This window comes from Hyperolius riggenbachi, chromosome 3 (genome assembly GCF_040937935.1).
Source record: "Hyperolius riggenbachi isolate aHypRig1 chromosome 3, aHypRig1.pri, whole genome shotgun sequence".
NCBI classification, from domain to species: Eukaryota; Metazoa; Chordata; class Amphibia; order Anura; family Hyperoliidae; genus Hyperolius; species Hyperolius riggenbachi.
In genome coordinates, this window is record NC_090648.1 from 171981465 (window position 1) to 172000778 (window position 19314).

At 43.4% G+C, this 19314-nt stretch overlaps 1 protein-coding gene across 1 annotated transcript in view; it reads right to left on the reverse strand.

The window, feature by feature from the left end:
- The window catches only part of FURIN (furin, paired basic amino acid cleaving enzyme), a 314300-nt gene extending 296710 nt beyond the window's left edge, over positions 1-17590 (reverse strand). The window contains exon 1 of the mRNA XM_068275265.1: positions 17044-17590. The gene's annotated coding sequence lies outside the window, so the exon portion shown is untranslated. The remainder of the gene's footprint in view (positions 1-17043) is intronic.
- Positions 17591-19314: the final 1724 nt, after the last annotated feature.

Here is a 19314-nt window from a genome sequence, read left to right on the forward strand (position 1 = left end):
TCTTGTAACACACCTCCAAGCTTGTCCTTCCAGCATCTCCCCAGTCAGAACTTTCTGCAGTGGGCCAGACAAGAATGGTCATGGCTAAAAGGTCAACCAAACTGATCACGAAAGGTTGTCTTGGAAAACAAAAGCCTCATTATGTGTATGTAGCAGAGATGATGTAATGCAGATCCTGTTAACAATGTTATAAGAAGGTAGAGAAGTGGAAGCCATCTAACAAATGAAAACCACTGGCTGCCAATCAATTAATTAAATAAAGCTAGCCACTTACAGGTCGATAACAGCCCAAGCCGGATAGCAATCAATCACATTCCATTGATCCAGCGGAAGTGATCCATGTACCACCTTGTCCCACTCCATCTCCATCTGACTGCAGCAGAAATGTGTAAGCTGCAGCCTTCATGCAAGGTTAGATAGGGTAACCCAGTCATACACAATGTTTCACAACAGTTACTATTCCTGCTGTCTAGGGCCATGCAAGGTCAAAAGACGATAAAGGGGAGGAGGAGCACATTTATTAAAATATTTAAGTGGAATAATGGAGAATAATCACCATCAGGAAACACTCGCTTTTATCCTTTGCAAGCACATTTAGCCATGAATTAATAGCATAAAAGCATTGCCAGTAATGACTTCTGATCAAACCAGGCTTTGTGTTAAAACAGCTTCTTTTTCTTCCCGACTGCTCTGCTCACAGCTACAGCTGCATCTTCCTTTCACAGTTGGTACCCCAATTGCAAATTAAAAAGCTATAAATAAGATTTTGTAGCATATGCATTTTTAAAAATTAGTATTTCAAATATTTTATTGAAGCTGAAAAACCAGTCAGTAGGGATTGCTAGAATATCCCAAACATAATGTGGCTATAGGAACAGGATTTGCACACACAGTAATGTATGTCAACATATGCTTACTGCCTGTGATGCAACTATTGATTCACAGACTTGAGGAGAACATAGGAAATGGGCAAACAAAATAGACCATTTTGTGAATGAGCAAACTGGATTATGGCTTTGATCTCTTTAGTGTGGGTGAGGGTTCAGCCATCATCTCCCCACCTCCCCTCTAAGCTCTAATGGTAGTATTAACTATCTAATTAGTCAGTCTGTGCTAACACACACACCATGTAGGGACACGCAAGGATTAACCATTTGTTTGCCTCTCTCTGGGCATAACTTGTATAAGTTTGCTAGAAACATTGAATGACATACAAACAATTAGGTGCTCTTCATAGGGCAAGCCACATTACTGATCTAGGTAAAAAAGAAAAAAAAAGTGGTGCATGGGCACACTGTTGAAGTGCTGAGCCGATTTCGGAAACATGTAGCAATGTGCAATATACAAGGTCATTAGACAGCACTGTCTGATGGGCACAATTATGTGCTGCACAGCAGTAGTTACTGATAATGCACTGATGCATGCCTTGCAAACTTGAACAATACAGGGTTTTCCCATTCAGTATAAACCACTTGACCCTATCTGGACGGATATATCCATCCAGATAGACTGTGCGGCTTCTGCAGCGTGGTGCGCGCTCCCGCTGCCTGCCGCTAGCCTCCTGATCAGTGAATGTGAATATAATTCCCATTCACCGATCTAAGCCCCCCAAAGAAATACCGATGCTTTCTAAGCAGAGAGCGCAGTATTTCTGCCCGGAAAAATTTTTTGGTCCGGCTCCTCCGGCAGCCGTATCCGGGGCGGAGCCGGACTGCACCATCCGGCCAATACAAATCAATGAGAACCGGATAGCGCACAACACACTGGCTAAAAATCCGGATGTTCTACCCCACTTCCTATGAGGATTGTTGCGGCGATATTGGATCGGGGACACATGGGCAAGCATTTTGGAGTGGAGCAGCACGAGCTGGAGATGTTGGCAGCATGTTGGAGGTGGAGGTGAGTGCTAAACAGCGGAGGGCCTGATTCCACAGGTCCCCCTTCTGGTGACCTCCCAGACCCCAACATTTTTTTTGTTTTTTACGTACTTTTGCCAAACGGATCCGGATCGCATCCTGATGAACACCTGATGCAACCTGACCGGATCCGGATCAGAACCGTACGGTTCCGGTCCGGATCTGGTCAGGTCATCCGGTCCGTTTGGCAGACAACCGCAAGTGTGAACGGGGCCTAAAGAAAGCCTAATTAGTGGCAGAAAAACAAGATATAGATCCATTCATTGTGATTAGTAGCGATAAAGTTATTGGCGAATGAATGGGAGGTGAACGTTGCTCGGATGCATGAGATTTTCCACGCTGTAGGCTGAAGTGGTTTTGGGATCAGCTACAACGGAGAGCAAATAGGTGGCATGCATTTTTTTTTAACACAAACACCTGTGTTGCAAACCAATGCATCCCATACAAAGTCGTCTTCTCTTCTACACAATCCTCTGCCACTTATTTTGTTATTTTGGCGAGGCTGCAGCTCTGCTCTCAGTGTGCACTGGGAGAAAAAGGCTGCATAATAAACAGCCTAACCTAAACATCACTGGGAGGGCATGATTACATACCAATATACAACAACAAGTTATACAAAGTGTGTTTGATGTTGAAACCAGGGAAGTTAAACTCCTTGGCGAAGCCGCGCAGGAGGTTTTCTCCGGCCCTGCTGGGCCGATTTGTTTAATTTTTTTTTTGCTGGACGCAGCTAGCACTTTGCTAGCTGCGTCAGCACACCGATCGCCGCCGCCCCGTGCTCGATCGCCGCTATCCGTCGCGCCTCGCGGCCCCCCCCAGACCCCGTGCGCTGCCTGGCCAATCAGTGCCAGGCAGCGCTGAGGGGTGGTTTGGGACTCCCAATGATGTCCCAACGTCGGTGACGCCATGGCGACGGGGGAAGCCCTCCAGGAAATCCCGTTCTTTGAACGGGATTTCCTGATCGGAGATCGCCGAAGGCGATCGAAGCGGGCGGGGAGATGCCGCTGAGCAGCGGCTATCATGTAGCGAGCCATAAGAAAAAAAAAATTTTTTTTTTTTAAAAACTGCTGCTCTCCCTCCTGGCGGAATTTTTTATACCGCCAGGGGGGGTTAAAGTGGGTATCCTGAATAATTAAGTTGAGTCCACCAGGGGGAAAAGTGCAATATAAAACGTTATTTGTCTTGTCTAACACCCTAGAATAACTTTCCAGGATCTACAGCAGGTTGTTGCTCACCAGTGCAGTCCTGGTTCTTGCTCACCAGTGCAGTCCTGGTTCTTGCTCCAGGATCTACAGCAGGTTCTTCCTCACCTACAATGGCCTCCATTCTCAATGAGTTACCACATTCAATAATAAAATGTCTGAAAAATACAGAATGATGTAGGACCATGTTCACAATGTTTTCCACATAAAAATTACAGTTTGTAGAAAAAAAAAAGGAATTCATAACAAAAAAAAAAAAAAAGGAAAGTGCATGGTTTTATCTATAATTACAGATTTCTTTTTGTCACCTGTGAGTACCTGGCGTGATTTTTCCCTTCACATCCAATTACATGTAGTCTAGAGGCTTTTGAGTTTGCTGAATTTTTCAGCAGATCTTTTTACGCACTTATTTTCATTCCACATCTTTACTGAATGTTTAATTAAATTTTTTTCCCCATTACAGCCATGTTACCGCACTATTTTACCTGCACTGGGTAAAATGTATATGAATGTTGGGGGGAGGGGGAAGGGGGAATACGGTAATTTACGATGGCGGTAATTTTCCAATCTAAATTTGGTTACCGCACAGGGCATTGAGAAAAAAAGAGGCCAATCTCTCTCCCAGCATATAGACCCATCTTAGGTCTTGCTCAGCAGAGCATTGGTTTTTGTAGATAAGCCTAGCTCAGATCACCAAGGGCCCAGGAATAACTATTCAGCCACCACACTGTTTATGAGCTCTTCTGGGCGAGAAATGACAATTTATTGTGCAGAAAATTAGCAAAAACAAAAATTGATGCCAAGCGTAATCTAACAGACAGAGCATGAACTATTGTAGGTAGAAACAAAGCTGTAATCTGCACTTTACTGATGTCAAGTCTGTTTTCCAGCCCAGAACACCAGAAAGTTTAACTCTGCTCTTTGTTGGTTTATTTTCTGCTGTCATGGAGATTACCTGAGAGAAACTCAGGGAAAAAAAAAAAATCTGGAAGACACAAAAGGTCAGCAATAAACTTGACACACAGCAAGGTCTGAGCAATTTCTTCTCCAGTTAGTAGTTCGGCGGATATGAAGACACTTCCTATTTTGAGACTAATGCTACGTACACACATGCGACAACGATCGTTCGTTGTCAACGACGAACGATCTTTTAATTGACGAAAGAACGACCGAAGTAAAGTTAGTTGTAAAAAGTATGTAACGATCACATCGTTAGAACGAACGTTACACCACGTAAAAGCACTTAATGCGCCTGCGCATAAAATTGTAAAGTTCCTTGGAGAAAAAGTGAAATGCGCATGTCCAGCCTGGTACGAACGATCGTTTCCAACGATGTGCCACTTTTGCTAACGATCGTCGGTGGTAAAAATCCGCCAAGACAGAACTTTGTTTTGTAGCGATTTGCCTCGTTCGTCGTTTGCCTTAATAGTCGTTGGTTCGTTTTTTGTAACGATCGTCGTTGGTAAAGATCGGGGAACGATCGTTACAAACGACTATAGTCGCATGTGTGTACGCACCTTAAGATTCAAGCTCAGAGGCAAATAAACACAGGGAAAAAAAAGGACTATTCTAGCAGAATAAAAATAAAACCTGCACAGAATGAACATGTGCATGTGGTGCAAAAGGAGCACTCCAGAAACTAATAACCAACATGACACAGTATACCAATACTTACCAAACATGAAAAAATAAAAGCATTCCATGTATGACCTATGTCCAGTATTGTCGTGCACTGCACAAGGACCGTTCCAATCACTGAAACTTGAGACATGTTAATTAACCTGCTGTGTCAGAGTGAGCCAACCCTAAGGGCTGGAACCCACAGGAGCGCTTTTGGCAGCGTTTTGGCAGCACTGCGATACGCTAGCAGTTTGCCAAAACGCTGGGCTAATGTTAATGGATGGGGCAACTTCCACAGGAGCGTTTGCGTTTCCCAGAAACGCAAACGCAGGACCTGCAGCATTTTGGGAGCGTTAGCGCTTCAATGTAGAGTATTGAAACGCTAGCAGAAACGCTCAGCAAAACCTAAACTGGGCGGTTTTGCTAGCGTTTTGCGGTTCAGCACACTAACAAAATGAAAAATAATTCACAGGACCAATCAGGATAAAAACGCAAAACGCTACGCACCCGCTGGGCAAAAAAATACAATGTTGCAAAACACTACCAAAAACGCGCATGAATCCGCTTGCAAACCGCTCAGACAAAACGCTAGCGGTTGCGTTTTGCGTTTGCTGATTTCAGTGGGTTCCAGGCCTGAGGCCCTGTTCACACTGGCATTAAAAATGGTCAATTTGGCAGAGGTGATTAAATCCTATGATAATCAATAGGATTCGTTCACATTTCTCTTTTAGAACGGATTAGTTCTACCCATTCCACTGAATGGACCACAAGTTTGGGGAGACTGATAATTCCAGAGAGCTGGAAGCGTCGCACTGACCATGTGCTGACAGAACGGAGGGTTGCGGATGAAAAACTGATGCCTTATAAAATATGATCCATTCCAGGGATCGGTCTTTTTATTTTTATTTTTCTTTAAAAAAACGCGACAAGTTTATTTTGAATTCAGCAGCAGAAAAAATAAAAAGTACAAATACAGGTGACACCCTATAGAGAGTGTATAGAAATTACATACATCATTTAGCCAGAGGCATTCAACACATCAGGATAAAATACAGACACTCATTACAGGGAAAGCTGAAAAAAAAAACATATAAAATAACTTAGTGACAACAAACTTGACATGCTGACGGTAGAATAGCAATTTTTCGGATAATCAATAATTTAAACGAAGAACATTAAACTTTTCAGTGCAACATAGCGCCATTTCCAGGGATCAGTTTTTCATCTTTGCAGTGGTAACCAGGCCTAAAGCAGTAATGTGCCATACACTTTTATATTTTTACCATTAAATTCGATCATTGTGATCGAATTTGCCAAAGATCGATTCCCCAACATGGCCGCCCAATCGCAATGTTGCATGATATTTGGCCAAAAATCATCAAATTTACCATCTTGTCCAATCTATAATTTTATAGTAAGGGGGCCTGGCGGTGACTAGACCTACACCTGCAGCCAGTGGTGGCCTTCCTAGGTCTCCCCTAACTAATACTGCTTTCCCAGCAGAGTATTAGCAGTAGTGGAACACACTCCCCACATACCTGCCTGGCCAGCAGTACCTCCGGTGTCTTACTGTCATTTTCCAGTACCCATACTTCATGAACCAGTGTTATGCTAGGACATGCATGCCACTGGGTCACAGAGTTTGGGGACCAGGAGATGACAGAAGGAAGCCTAAAAGGTAAAGGGTGAGTGCACTCAACTGCTGCTAATACTCTACAGGGGCCCCAGGGGAGCAGGTTTAGATGGGTAGACATCTGGACATCCTCCTCCACAAGCCACCCCCCAATCCTGGCTCTGAGGTAGGGACAGACCTATAGGTTTTAAAAGCATTCCTACTGAAATCTCTTAAACATCTATTTGCAGTAATTGGAGGCCGCAGAGTGGCTCTGTTCCCCCATCACGCCATATAGAGTCATCTCGCAAGGTGCGAGATTAGACGGGAGCTCGCACGAGTGCACTCTCCCGTTATGGTAAACAGATGGCCGCAGCGATCAGCCTGTCAGCATCTGATCAGTGCTGGCAGGTTGCCGTTTTTATTTATAATAAAAACAAAAATGTAAATAGCGCTATACAAAGTATATTGTCTTGATCACCAACTGTCCCATCTGATGCGTTCACAATCTAATCCCTACAATAGTCTTATGTATGTAAGGTAGTGTAAGGTCAATTTGGGGGAGGGAGAAAAAAAAAATATTAGGTCTCTATCTCTATATCTCATCAGAGACCACCAAATGAAAGCTCTATTACTGAGAAGAAAAGGAGGTAAGATTCATTTGGGTGCTAAAAATTGTGTGACCGAGCAATAAACCGTTAAAGTTGAGAAGTACGGAATTGTTAAAAAAAAAAAATAAATAAAATGGCCTGGTCACTAGGGGTTATAAACCTCTGGTCCTCAAGTGGTTAATATTGATGAAATCAGATGGTGATTGAACCTTTAAATATACTGTACACTTGATGAACTTAATTTCACATGAAACCTATTAAACATCCATCAAACTGCTAGTATTGTTCTGCTCGATGTAGTAAACACAACACAGCCATCTATGCCTGCTGCTATGTGTCTACCTGTCAAGTATTTTACTGCACCAAAATAAATGTCACTGTGTTTTATACATGCATCATTATGACACTAACACAACCATCAATAATTGTTGATAGTTAAATGGATGTCACATTGATGCATACACATAACATGGTGACATTTATTTTGCATTGGTTTAATATGCCTACTAAAAAAAGTAGTATTTACAAAATCTGTATGAGGAAAACAAATGGGGAAAGTGGAGTGTAAAAAATAAATAAATAAAATGCCCATGGGTAATACTATTCCATTTCCACCCCTCTCATTCCACCAGCAGCACCATATACATGGTTTCTTGCATAAATACAAAGTCCAAATAGTGGCCAATTGTGTAGGTGGGGGTGGGCAGGGTTGCTCGCAAACTACGCCAGCGCGAATCTACGCGCCGTAGTACGCAACTACGCATCGTAGTTCGTAGGCAAAGATTAAGAACTACAGGTACGCATTTCCGCGTAGTCGTAGTCCCGCTATGCAAAGCTTCGCCCGCTACGCGTAGTTGACGTATGTATTGCGAAGTCAACTACGCAAGTGGTAAATGCATCTATATGGATCATTGCGCATGCGCAGAAATATTATTGCCCTTTTATACGCATACAATTCCGCATTGGAAGGTGGAATGTAAGCTTATATTAGTTTATATATGAACATAGGTAGCAGATTATTGCGGAAATTTTTCCGCATAAGGGCATAAGCGGTCGCATCAACTACGCTACGCACTACGCGAAGCTTTCGTATTTTAACGCGTAGTCTACGGAATGCAAACGTAGTGAAGTTTCTGATTACATAGCCGTAGATTGCGAAGCGTATTTGCGTAAAAATACGCGTAGTTCCAGCGTAGCGAAGTTGGCTGACTACGACCATCCCTGGGGGTGGGGGGGGGGGGGGGCTTTTTACAGATCATTAATAACATAGTTCAGACTAAAAGAATACTTAACTTGGTACTAATTCTACACCACTAAAAAATCCACTTGCGATCATATTTATGAAAACAAACAAGTGGAATGATCATTTAAGAAAACGATTGATCATGCGATCATTAAGGCTACTTTCCCACCAGGACGTTGGGTTTTAGGGGACGTTATGGTCGCATAACGTGCCCCTAACGCAACGCCTGGTGGTGTTGGATGTGGACGTCAGAGCGAGCCGCGTTGTGCAGCTCACTCTGGCATCCGTGATGCGTACTCTTGGACGCATGCGGCATCACGTGGTCCCGCCAGCCAATCGCCGCACAGAGCGGCCGCTCCAGGAAGTAAACCCTGCACACGTCACAAAGTGCAGTGAAAATTAGCCATGTGCCTGGCCGCTCTCCCCTCCTCCCCAACATTACTGAGCATGTGCAAGCAGTCTAACGTGGCTTAGCCGCGTATAAAGTACTGCATGCAGTACGTGGTCTTGACGTCTTGCGTTACAATGTAATGCAATGTGGGCACTGTGAACAGCCATTGATTTTTCATGGCTGTGCGGTGGGTTGCGTTTCAGGCTGCTCTAATGTGCGCCTGTAACGTCCCACTGTGAAAGCAGCCTAAAGATAGATTGGAGGCATCAGCTTCTCTCTTTTAATGCAATACAATCATAATTATCTGACTGACAATACAATCATTTGTTCACTAAAAAAGCTCTGTTGGTGGGCAGAAAAGAGGGGGGGGGGAATTCATATGCGTGCTAAGTTGCATGGCTCTGTAGAGAGCTCTTAAAGCGGGATTGTCACCATACAAATCAAATTTCAACAGCAACTGGTCTGAGTGTATTAAGTGATAAAGATGCTAATCCTGCATTCAAAACTTTCATAAACTTTTTCTGCTGTTATGATTAGGAGTTACTTGTAACTTGTCTATATACCTTATATAAAGTTTAGATAGTTTACACAGCATATCTAGCTGCAAACAACTTCAAAAGTTTATGATTATTTATTCCTGAGATACGAGGGCAACCATGTTCAGTTTGTCACATTCGCAGTCTGAGGGCTGGAGATGCGATCAGCTTGCATAAAAGTGTAAATTCAGTCCCCTTTCCTCCTCCTCCCCTCTGCCTCTGAAATCAGTGGCTAATAACCTCCTCCTTCTCCTGCCCAGACTGAGCTCCCATAAGCCCTTGCTACAGTGCCAAGGCTCAAACGGAGCAGTGGGGAAGGCTTGTTTAATTTATAGGGAATTAGTGTATCAAAATAAAAAAAAAAAAAAGTATTTGGCTTGAGGAATGCCCTATCAACTATATGAAAGGAACACAATTATGCAAGGAGTAAAAGTTTATCTCGGATTTACTTTAAGGAGCACTGGCCCTTTAGTAGACAGGGCCAAACCGTTGCATGCTGGGGGTTCTTTTTAACTAGAATATACTCCTCCTCTTCCATTTATTTCCCTGCCTAGCTGCTTATCTGAAACACAATCCCCTGCTCACTTGCATTTACAAGCAAGGCTGATGTGACTCAGCGATTGGAGGAGAACAGAAAAAAAAAAAAAAAGTGAAGGGCAGAAATGACATCAGGATTACTGAAATCAAAATGTGGACAGTACAATACATGTGATGGTAATTTTTTTTTTCCCTCTGGCATAGTATGGCTAATCCTACTGCTTTAAAGCTGCTGGGCTCTGAATTGCAAAAAAATAGCCTGGTCACTAGAGGGGTGTAAGCCATGGTCCTGAAGTGGTTAAAGCCCTCATTTCATACGTCCTTTAAGAAATCATAAATTCTGCCAGGGTATGTAAACTTATGGGCACAACTTATATAGTTAGCTTACATATAGGCAAGCTGAATGACAACCAGATAGCACAGGGACTGCTGCCCCTTACACTCCTCTGGGATCCTTAGCTGTATGCAACTAATGCCTGCGAAGTATGTGGTACACTGTGCTTATGAATATATGCAATAAACCTTTCCGGCTGGATGGTGCCCAATTTCTCCTTGCTATAAGCTAAAATATGGCGTACAATAACCCCTGCAATGTATAGAGCTGAACTAATGGGATTTAACTTTTTCTCAGCAATAGTGGAGTTTCACTTTATCAACCCTTCTTGACACCTAACCTCCCTACTTAATTCTAACGCTAACCTCCCTCTACAACATTGCGTTATATTCCCCCTTAATGCCCCTATGATTACAGCATGTTCCCAGCCTGCAAATGAAACATGGAATTAAATATATGTCATTTTAGCTTTTACCTGCCATTTCCTTTCTCAGATATTGGCTATATGCATGAGCTTTGTTATATTTGAAGCAGAGGCATAGCAGGACACCACTGGGTTTTTTCCTATTTTTACCTTCTTGAAAATCTGCCAATTAAATGGTTTGTGGCACTGGCTATTCTCTCTTTAAAAATATACGAATACTATTTCTAAATATCTAACAAGCAGTGATGCTTAATATGCTAGTGAAATGTATATATTTAATTATTCATATAGCACCGACATATTACACAGCACTGTACAGAGTACATTGTCTTGTCACTAACTGTCCCTCAGAGGGCTCACAATCTAGTCCCTACTAGATTGTTCCTACTAAATTGTAGTTTTATATACCTGTCTGCACTCGTTTTATAGTTTTAGCTTTTTTATTTTAACACTGCCACTAGGGGGCATGCGGGCACCTATGTAGCAGTATGAGTAACAGATAATTTTAAGGAGACTAGGTATCCAGTGTTAATTAGTAGTGATTGGTGACACACCATCCACCTTTCAGTTTAGCCCTATGGAAAACCATTCTTGTTACCAGAAGCTACCTGAATTGCAGATTTTAGTTCCAGTGTGAAGTAGAAGTGATGGCTGCAGACACTGAAAAGCTGAGATTCTGGCAGATCCCCCCCCCCCCCCAAATGACTGGTGCTCCAGCAATGAGAGGGGGTCAGAACAATAGTAGGAAAAGCAGCGGGGGGGGGGGGGGGCACCATGCTTCAGCATATCATATAGCTGAATGGGCATGGCTTTTTTGCAACAACAAAAAAAATATTGCTTTTGGCCCTTGAGCCGATATGACAAGGGTACCTCCCTACCAGTGGCCTTAGTATAAAGCCTAGTACAGAAGGCAGAGCCATCATACATGTGTTAATCTGAGAATCCTGCCTAATTGATTACCTTGAAGGGAACCGATCAGATTAATCACCCGCATAACACATCATGCAAAAACTATGCAATGGGTAAACGTAGGTAATGAAACAATCTTACCTCAGGTGATACATTTTATTATGGGATACAGGAAAGGACGTACTTCATGGGACCTTCCCGCCTCCTCAGGTCTACAGTACAGTGTCTTATGCAGCTGCGCGGACTGGGAAATGAGCAGGTCCCATGAAACGCGTTGTACTTTTCTGTGTCCAATAATAAAATTATTGTCTAAACCTCCCACCTGAGGAAAGACCACTATAGATGTGACTTGAACAGCATGTTTGTACAATGATAGGAAAAGGTCCTCTGAAATAACCATGAGGCTAAGTTCACAGTGGGACGTTAAAGTCGCACGTTAAAACAGCATTTAACGCAGAATAACTCACTGCAATGAAAAATCAATGCCAAAAATCAATGCCAAAAATGACAAGAATCGAATGCCTGGTACACACAATACTATCTCCCTTCAGATCGAGGGGTCATATAGATCATGTACGACAGGTCCAATCTGATTTACTATCACTTCTGTACAGAATCGACCAGAAAATGGTGGTAAATTATCAACTGAATCCATCGATGTGATGGAAACTGCATGGTATGTACCAGGCATAAAACTTGTGTACCATCTTTATACCTCAAGTACTGAATTCCTAATGCTTTGTACATACAATGCAATTTTCTGTCAGATTGACAGTAAATCAATTAATTCCGACAAGTACGATCTGATTGTTGATCATTTTCTGATCACTTCTACACAAAACCGATCAGAAAAACAATCGGAAACAAAGCGGACCTGTCGTTCATAATCAATTCTATACACATACACTGTAGATTTTCTGCTTGCAAAACAACTGTTCCTGATCAGCTGAGGTGGAAGTGAGGTGGAGTCCCCCAGATATGCCAACCTCCTCTATTAAGACACACCGCTCTCACCTGCAGACGTTTCAGACAACACATATAGAATGTATACTATAAGGCTGCAGGACAGGTAAATGCGCTGAGAAGGCAGGGACTACAGAGGATGATGGGACACTACAGAGCTTTAGCTGAAGTGCTGGTCACAAAGAGGTAATATGTCAGCAGTAGCACTGAGGGGATGAGTTGGTCCAGCTTTGTGTTCACAGTGAAAGACTGGCTGGTCTCCATTCCCAACGATTCCCTGTGACTTACTGTGGGTGATGAGATAGGAGGAGACTGGACAGAAAACACACTGCTATTCAGTCAAACCAAGTGCAAAAATAGTGTAAGCAAAATGCAGAAGAAAAAAAAAAAAAAATTAAAAAAAAAAAAAAAAAAAAAAAAAGTGTTGTGCATTTCGTATTAGGATGTATTCCAAACAATATGCCCCCCTGCAAAAAAAATAAATAACCCCCGAACTGTCAGCCCCGTCTACTTGTAGCCATAGACCCGAACAAGCATTCAGATCAGAGGTTTCTGACAAAAAACTGATAAGATTAGCCAAAGTCTGGTTTCACACGTGTGAGAGTCAAACACTACTGATGCCAAAATGATTAGCAGGATGTCAGGCAACTGGCATTGTTTAAAGGGAACCTAAACTGAGAAGGATATGGATTTTACCAATAATACCAGTTGCCTGACTTTCCCGCTTATCCTGCGTCTCTAATACATTCAGCCACAGCCCCTGAACAAGCATGCAGGACAGGTGCTCTGACTGAAGACAGACTGGATTAGCTGCATGCTTGTTTCATGTGTGCGATTTAGCCACTATTACAACCAAAGAGATCAGCAGGACTGCCAGGAAACTGGTATTGTTTAAAAGGAAACATCCATACCCCTCTCAGTTAAGGTTCCCTTTAAAATTAAATTTGGCAGCCTCCATATTCCTCTCACTTTAGGTTCCCTTTAAACATTAATTCAATGCACCCTGCTGTAACCTGGGAGATTTTCTTTCGAGTTTAGCTTGGCACTTATACCAGTGAAGAAATGGCTTTAAAGACAGAACAGTAACAAATCAACAGGCATAGTCTAATGTCACGCTAAATTACAGCACATAATTGACATACTTTGTTTGCAGGATACAGGTACACCAAAGTAAGTGTCATCCCATATTTCAGATATCTAGGACACTTTTCCACAAATGTACATTTAGATAAGCGTGGCGCAAAATGAGGTCAGATTTGAAGAAGACTCTGAAAGAGCAAAGACTAAACAGCAGTTAAGCAAGCAGCATATGGACACATTTCCAATAAAAGCCATGTGAAAGGCACCTCGCCACCCAGGTTAACTGCAGGAGGGCTAAGGAAACCACAGTATAAAGCTACATATATGATTGGCTCTTGGCTGAGAAGCTAGATCTGTTCCACAAAAGAGGCGACCAGGACAAGCCCACCAGGAGGCGCTACATGAGCAGCTAGGCAGGGTAATATATTATTCAACATAGTGGATCTTTAAAAGGGAGACTGGCGATGTTGGAGAAACCTGTACTCACACTAGATCTTAAACAACCTTCTCGCGCAATGTAAATTTGGTGTGTAGCTTAAAAACTCTGGCGCTAGTAGGAGACCCAGCAAAAAAACCTCATGGGGACATTCCACTACTGTGATTGGGTGGACAGCACCCTCCGGAACTGCTAGGTTTAAAAGGTAGTAAAGTGCACCCACACTATTCTGCCAATCACAATGCTCTGTGTTGTAGAGGGTGCTATGATTGGAAAACTTTTCCATATGAAGCAGGGGTCCTCTAAACTAGACTAGTGCCTAAAACGTTTTCTTGTACGTTACACCACATTAAAGGAAGTTACAGATGATGCTAAATACAGAAGTAACCTGCGGGATAATGGGCATGATTCACCAGGGCTGTGGAGTCGGTCCAAAAATCCACCGACTTCGACTCCGACTCCTCAGTTTAGGATTCCACCGACTCCTCTAATTTGCATATTACAATTTTGTTGATTAAAAGTATGTAACATGAAATTCGTCTCTTAACTGCCAACGCTTAGAAATTTTACAAGACAACTGAAGTGAGAAGGATATGTAGACTACTATTATCTAAGAAATAGAATATTTTATCATATTTTCTATTTTAATTACAGTTACAAATTCATTAGGAGTCGGAGTCGGTGCATTTTTTCCCCGACTCCAACTCCAGGCACCCAAAATTGCCCGACTCCACGACTCCGACTCCACAGCCCTGTGGTTCACAAAGCTTTTTCACCTTATCTATGTTACTTTTTTTAAGCTCCCAAAGAGCAAAAATATAATTAAAGGTAAGAAAAGTAATATTGAAATGAAGTTAATCAGGAACAACCTACTTTGAGTGATTAAATTTGCATATAAATGCACTGATGGGTTATTTTTTTTAATCAATTAAGTGATAAATAAGTCATTTATGAGTTGTTTTGTAAATAGAGCCCATTATGTGAACAGCTTGGACTCCAAAAGCTACAGAACAACTTTCTAACTTTTGTTACTAAAAATTATTGATAATCTTGGGTTACAGACATTCTGTGTGGCTATTTGTTTTGTTTTATGGGGAGAGTGGGAAGAGACTCAGGCAGGGAACACACTTGTCTTTCAGTTTTCTGCTGGCGGTTTCCTGCATACTTTTTCTGCACACCAAGTGTGTTTCTATGCAGGAAAACGCAAGCGTTTTTTCACAGCAGTTGATGTAATTGATAGAGAAAACTGACAAAATGTGCAGAATCAGGATGCAGAATGTCAGGTTTTTTTCTGTGCGCAAACAACATATTAAGTGTGGACCAGCCCATTGATTAAACATGAGTTCTCACTTTTTCTGTGCAGAAAACGCGCACGAAAACAGTCAAGTGTGTTCCCTGCCTGAAGACAAAAAAAGAGAAGGAGAAGCAACAGCAAACCGCCTGGAACTAAATAAGTTGGCCAAGCAATGCCAGCAGAACTATCTAAACCTGTTGTTTCTGGAGAGAAAAGTCTGTTAGCTGAAGAGGTCTTCAGGATGTCTAACCTTTTCAAACTCCACACTTACACTAATAAGTGTACACAGCGTTATTCACATAATACAGTAAGTGTGGAGTATGAAAAGGTCACGGGACAGACCATCACGCACGTGCGCAAAAGACATATTGATTTTTTTTCCCCCAGAAACTGATAAGGGGATTATTACACAATATTCTTAGACCACTAAAATATATGGATATATCCATTTCTAGCTTTCAGGGGGTGGTAAGATCCAGGTCTCAGCATATGACACATGATGGTCCATGTACCTTGAGGGGGGCTTCTAAATTTATAGTCAATTAACCGTAGCAGGTTTCAAATGTCATAAATTAAAGTCATATATAAAAAACAAATTATGATCATATTAAGTTAGTTAAAAACAGAATGGGGTGCATTCAAGTTCATGTACTAATACAAATGATCTGCATAAAGGGACAATCGAGATATTGTAATGACAGGTATTACAAGAGGTATTAGACTGTGATATACTAAGAAACTATGCTAGGAGATCCAAGACATGAAAAGCTTGCAAACAAGACAGCAAAAGAAGACCAGTCTGCATTCACAAAGGGTGTTCACTTTGAAAAAAAAAAAAAATGTATTTCTTGTATTCTTGGATAACAGAATATGTATACAGTGTGTTTACAAACAACTATACACCCAGTGCAAAATAATTGCCAGATCAGGAGAGCCAGAGGTGAGCAAACTTCAGAAGAACAACACCTGATAAAAGTATGCAAGCAGACAGAAAGAGACAGCATTTCAGGGGCACAAAGACTGGTATTTTTGTTAAACCGGCTTTTCAAACAACAAAGCACTGAAACACATACCAAAACCTGCAGTACAGGTACCAGGGCTAATGACATTACAACAGAACAAGGCATAAAACTCATGCAACTTACCTGAAGGCAAAAATGTAAAGCCAGCCTAGCCTTCGCATTCTGGCATGACTGCAGAACAATGCTACACATGCCTGAAGAGTCAGGTAGCCTAAGCTCCTTACTAATTCGTTTTTTCTGTCAACGGTGCAGGTTTTTACATATTTCCAGCAGGCTACTGGATTTCAGAGACCAGCTCCCGAATTCCATATGAATGCGTTTAACCCATATATAAAAGGCAGCATGGACAATGTAAACTCCGAAAAGCAGCCTGGACACTCCACACACACAGTCTGACATCAACACAACAGCAGCCTGGATATGACACATGCAGTCATTAGCCTGACACATTTATCATTCCACCTCAAATAATCACACCTTTCTAATACATTCGGTTGGGGACTTTAGCCTGGCACACACTTCCCATTATGATTGGCTAACCCCTGACTAATTTTACCACCTCCATGTAGTATGAAGCTTTACCTACACAATACAAATCATAGTATTCACCATGTGTTGACCCTTATACTACATAGAGGTGGTAAAAATCAGTCAGTGATTGGCCAGTCATAATAGAAATTGTGTACCAGGCTTGACGCTTGCCAAAGATTACATTACCAACAAACCACAAGCAGTAACAGATACGGTGGTTACCAAGTAACAAAGCAGTTTATTAATCAATACATGCGGGATCAGTCAGTAAACACAACCAGCCATACATACACACGCTGCGATAAGGGTAACTGCTGGTCTGCTGTGTAAGCACTACTTGCCCTTTAACCACTAGTGAGAAGTATAGACTAGGTTGCTCTACCTTGCAGCTCAGAGCAGTAGAGGAACCATCAGTGACAGATCAGCGAGCGGACTGCGGTCATCCCGTCCAGCTGAAAGTATCCCGGATTAGTGAGCGAGGATCCCGGCTGGCTGCCCGTGCAGAAGTTTCCCGTCCTCTGGACACTCACACACTATAGAGCTCCCCCTCTTCCACCCTTCCTGCGAGCTTCTTTATGTGGGACGCTAGAAGCGGCGTCATCTCCCGTCAACCTAGTCCAGTCTCCAAACCCCCGCCCCTTCCTCAGCCTGGACTGGGGAGGAGAGAAATGCCACACTGATGATAACGCTGCTAGGTAGATGCACGCCCAGCCTCACTACAGTACACGGAGGAGCTGCTCGTCTGTTGCTGCTGCTGCTGAGCACTGCTTGTGTTCCGGACTCTGGCGCGGAACTCCGAGCGTTCCTATGTGACGGGTTCTGTCAGAACAGGCTGTCTGCGGGCGGCCACACACAACTCCCAGCCGAAGCGGCTTCCAGCACAGGAATCCCAGCAGAGTAATGTGCTCCCCCTAGACTCACCCCATCCCCTCCCTCCCCCCCATCACTCGCACGCCGCTCACAGGCACTTGTAAGGCGCGCACTCGGGCAACAAATACAAGAGAAGGAGAAGCTGGGGATCCGGATGCCGCGTCACTGCTGAAGCAGCAACGGCGACAGCAGCAGCAGCGTGTGATAGGAGAGCTCTCCTTCCTCCTAATCCTCCTCCTCTTCCAGGCGGCGCACGGGGCCTCCCGCACGTCATGCGCAGCCCGAGCTCTGCCTGCCCAGGCTGCGACCCTGTAACACCGCTCCGCACTGCTCAGCTGCTGTGCCGTCACATGTGGCATTCCCTGCTTGGATCAGGCTTAACGGACTGGCCTCTGGGCTGCTGTAACGTTGCCAGACGTGCATTCCATCACTAAAGGATTCCTGCTAATTATATGTTCCTCAGGGAGGAAACAGAGATTACACTTTTTTTTTTTTTTTATTCTAGGTCAGTGTGTGTCAATATTATTACATTCCAGTGAGGTGTTTGCAGAGTACCTGTTTACACACATACATTTGTTATCAGTATAACTAAAAGTTGTAATGCACTGTGGGGACAGACAGAGGCCAGTTGACAGTTAGGTCCAATTCACACTGGCGTTAACCTCTCTGGCGGTAGGATTATTTTAGGATCTTTTCTGAATGTTTCAGACCCTAAAGCTAAATACACGCAGCGATCCGGCAGCTTGATTAGCCGCCGGATCACCTCTTCCGCGTCCCCGCTCGCCGAATTCGATACCCGCTCGTCGCCGCGCCGCTTATCTTCTGCTCGATTCCCTGCCATTGTCCCCTCGCGGGGAACGAGCAGGGAATCAGCGGTAGCAAGATCCGACCTGTCGGATCTTATCAATCGAGCCGCATGAGTGGCTCGATTGATAAAACACATCGGAGGCTCATCTACGCGTGTAGATGAGGCTTAAAACCTGGAAAAAATCATGCCGCCAGAGTCTCTGCAGCAGCCCCAGCTCTGCAATTTTACCTCCTTCCTCCGGGTGGGGCTGTAACTCTAGTGATTCTGAGCCTCCTTGGAGAGAAAGTGGAATGGCTGCCTGCATCTGGACCCCCCAGGAGGTGAGTAAAAACACCCACTGCACTACATTGCTCTGCCTTGAGCTCCAGGTTACCGCCAGTCCGTTTAGCGGAACTAAATAGACTGATCCTATTTTAATAGGATACATTCACAGTAGAACAGATCTATTCAGCATGTTCCACCGAATGGACTGCAAGTTTGGGTAGGCTACAATAAATGTGGAGCAATTAACATGTAGCGTTGACCGTGAACGGATGAACCAGGCCTTAAAACTGCACTAAAGCCTCCTTAAAATCACGTTTTTATTTTAAAAATCTCTAAAGTATGTTTGCCCTAAGTAACGGCGCATCCCTGTGGCTGAAATCTAACTAAATACCCCCCACCAAACTCCACTTGCAAAATCCACGACTTTCTTGGTCGTGGATTTTGCTGCCCCGTGCGCTTCCGTGAGAGGCAGAGCTTTCAGCTGCAGCTCTGCCTCTACACGCGTCTATCAGCGCATATCTCCACCTCTCCCCGCCCCTCTCGGTGAAGGAAGACTGAGAGAGGCAGGTGGAGATACGCGCTGATTGACGTGTGGAGAGGCAGAGCTGCAGCTAAAAGCTCTGCCTCTCACGGAAGCGCTCCCCGCAGTGTGCCCCGAGTTTGGGGGAATTTAGTTTAGTTAAATTTTAGCTACGGGGATGCTGCGTTTTA